Source organism: Colobus angolensis, unplaced genomic scaffold (assembly GCF_000951035.1).
Source record: "Colobus angolensis palliatus isolate OR3802 unplaced genomic scaffold, Cang.pa_1.0 Scaffold350, whole genome shotgun sequence".
Classification (NCBI taxonomy): Eukaryota; Metazoa; Chordata; class Mammalia; order Primates; family Cercopithecidae; genus Colobus; species Colobus angolensis.
The window spans coordinates 3,184-6,751 of NW_012116822.1; positions in this window are offsets into that span (position 1 = coordinate 3,184).

The window sequence follows — 3,568 nt, forward strand, 5'->3', positions numbered from 1 at the left end:
CTGCATTTGGAAAGACTGTGTATGTGTTTGTGTAATGTATGAAAACTAAGCTGGCTTCTCCCAAACATAAAGCCTCGGATCTGTCCTGACCACATTGTGCTCCATAGTCTGACCCTCCAACACCCTACAGGAGTATCTGCTGCTGTCAGTGAGGTCAGCGCCCTTCCCTACCCAGGAAAACCAACGGCCACTGGAGGACAGCAGAGAGCCACGATCCCAACCAGCCCGGGAAAGAGCGGCTTTTTGTCTGTTTTTCTTGAGTAACCTGTGACATCACATGGGTCTGAAGTAGCCAGAGATGTGGCCGTACAGACGAATCCAGTGCCGGTGGAGGAGAGAGGGGAGTGGGGTACATTGTACTCCAGCCTCCGACCTGGAGCCCTTGGCAAGGCGGCCAGCCTCTCTGTGCATGGTCGTCCTGATCTGTCACATGGCTATAATAACAGCATGGACTGCAGGGGGCTGGCGACACTAAAGAGAGTGAGGTGCGTGGTGGCAGCGCAGGCCGGCCCAGGAGGACCCCGTGGGAGCTCCTACTGACTACGGAGAGGATTAGCAGGGGCCCCGCTGAGGACAGCCTGGGAGAGGTGTGGGGAAGGGGCTCATGGGAGGGTGGTGGGAAACACCTGCAGGCAGAGGGTGAGTGTGATTGTGGGGACCTCAAAAGCCACACCTGGAGCCAGGGGGCGCTGCAGGGCAGGGGCTGCAGTGGGGAAGTGCCCACGGCCTGAGTTCCCCGTGGGCAAGGCCCCCCCCTCGAACCCACAGCCATCCCCAGGCCAAACTTTCAGGGGTGCTGGGAGGCCTGCCTGTCTCCCAAAGACCCACTGTGGTCACTGTCAGATTGGGACCTGCATGAGGGTGACCAAGGCAGGCAGGTCTGGGACTCTCTGGAGCAGGCAACCATGCTCTCCAGCCTGTTCCAGGACCGTCTGTCTGTGTGATCCTGAGCTGAAACCCGAGGATGATACCCCACCCTCCACACATGGCAAAGTGCAATAGTAGCAACCTGGCCATGGCAGCGCACATTCACAGCCCCACCAGCACAGAACTGCAGGGAGCAGGGGGCACACAGGGAGTAGACCAAGGTTTTGGCCTGTGCCAGGCCCTGAGCTCAGAAGCATGCAGGAGCTTTGCCCAAACCCACACTAGGTGCAGGCTGGGGAGGCTGCTCCAGGAGGAGGAAGAGCCCCGAGCAGACGAGGGGAGAGACTGGTTCTGAATGCCGGGGAGACACAGCCAGAGCCTGATGACTGAAAAGTGAGCAGGGGCTGGGGGTTCCTAGGAGGCAATGAGAAGAGGGCAGCCCAGACCCAGTGAGATCACACCTCGGATGTCCCCAAGAAACCCTCAGGGGTGGGGGCAGGGCGTGGATCGTCACTGGGGGAGGAGCAGGGCGTGCATCATCACTGGGGGTGCAGCCAGGATGGGCATGGTCACTGGGGGTATGCAGCCATGTGGAGAGCCCAGAGACCAGTGGGGAAAAGGGAGATGTGCCCAAGATTGATGTCTAGAGGCGCCCACACCCTCACACACCCAGGTGCCCTGGCACGCGCAGCCCTGCTCCCATAGCAGACGTGGGGAGGGGGGTTGACTGAGTGTGCGCACAGCAGGGAACAGATAAATGAATTTAAAGACATGGGATAAGTCTAAAGGCTAAAGAAGGGCCTTGTGCAGGCCAATCATGAGTGGAAATAAATGCAGGAGTCCAGTTACCCCTGCTGAGAGGGGAAAACCAGTGTTTTAAACTCAGGACCTAGAGTCCGGTGATCAGGAGGAAAGAGGTTCCAGATAAGACCCAGATAAGGAACCTCCTCACCCCCTCCTCCCCCCAGAGACTAGAGCAGAGGGGGAGGCCCACAGGCAGCACAGCCTTCAACTCCCGGTTTCCCCAGAAGACGCTGTGGGCATCTGAACAAGTGACCTCTGAGGCCCCCTCCAGGACACTGTGACAATTTATACCAATCTACACTTTTACTCCTTGAGCTCTCCTCTTTGCGGACCAGCTCGAATGATGACAATGGCTCTTCTGGTCAACTTATCCAGACTCTGTCCTGAGAGGGGTAAGCAGGGCCCAGTCTACCCAGGGCCCTCCCTGTCTTCTGGAACACCCTACGTGTCCTTCTGAGACAGTGACCAGGTTTGCCTCAGCCTAGAGCAGCTGAGCCAGTGGTGGAATGACTCTAATGACAGACAACTGTGAGCTCCTGCTGTGGCCCAGGCCCAGGGCTCTAGGGGTCAAGGAGTCAGGAAGAAGAGCCATGCCGGTGGGGATGCCGGGGTGGGGGGCGTTTGTGGGTGGCTGCCCCATCTCAGTCACATGGGCCACCTTCTCCACCTGTACTGAAGGACAGCCCAGAAAACTAGCTCTTTATCTTGGCTTTCACTCACTCTTCTGAAGGGCAGGATATTCAGCAGAGATCTTAGAAACAGGATGAATCTCAGGGTCAGGAAAGCTGAGAGTTTAGAGCCAGCAGGGACCTTTGAGATCATCTCATTCACCCTCATCTTGTTGATGTGAAAACAGGCTGAGATGGGAGTGGCTGGCCTGTGGTCACAGAGCGGGTCCCCAAACTGTGCCCAGGGCCTGGGTAAGCATTGCTTCCAGAAACACACAACACTGGAAATGAATCCAGATGGCTTTCCAAATGGGCAAAAGCAGCACCAACCCGGTTCCTCCTCCTGGACGCATTGGAACAACCAGCCAAGCAGCCCCAGAAGATCACTTCCTCCCACCTCCAGCCTACAGGTAACACTTTTGAACCCCCCAGAGCCTCCATTCGCAGTTTGGACTCTGCCTTTCTGTTCACCTGGAAAGCTCAGGCCTGAAAGGTCTTACTATGGTGGAATCGTGTTTCTCTCAAAATTCACCTTAGCACTCCAACCCTCTTTACCTCAAAGTGTGACTGTATTCGGCCATAGGGCTTTTAAAGAGGTGGTCACACTAAAATGAGGTCACTAGGGTGGACCCCAATCCAATCTGATGGGTGTCCTTAGAAGAAGAGGAGATGTGGACACACGGGGCCATCATGGGTGCACGTGCACAGACAAAACACCACGTGTGGACACAGAGAGAAGGCGGCCACCTGCAAGCAAAAAGAGAAGCCTCCGCAGAAACAGGCCTCCGTGTGCCTTGATCTTGGACTCACAGCCTCAGACCTGGGAGAAAACGACCATCTGTTGTCGAAGCCCCAGGCGGTGCTATTTTGTTCCCGCAACCAGAGGAAATTCCTACAGATATTTTCACAGACAACCCTGGCACTCCCAGGCCCATGCCCAGGGTGAAACCTCCAGGAAATCCAAGCGCAGCACGACCTGCCAGTCACAGGTGAAGGGCTGCCTGGCTGGCTGCTGCCCACACAGGCTCACAGCTCACAGGGAGCCGGGTCTGAAGCCTCATCTGCTCAGAGGCGCCTTCTCCAGAAAGCCTGCAGGGGGAAGATGCCACCACCGCAGCTCTCCAGCACCGCTGTCCCTCCCTGAGCTCCAGCCTCACCCCATCCAGGACACAGAGTTACATTCAGGTGGGTTTGGGAAACCAAGGAGCACGCAGGCTGTCTCTGTGCTC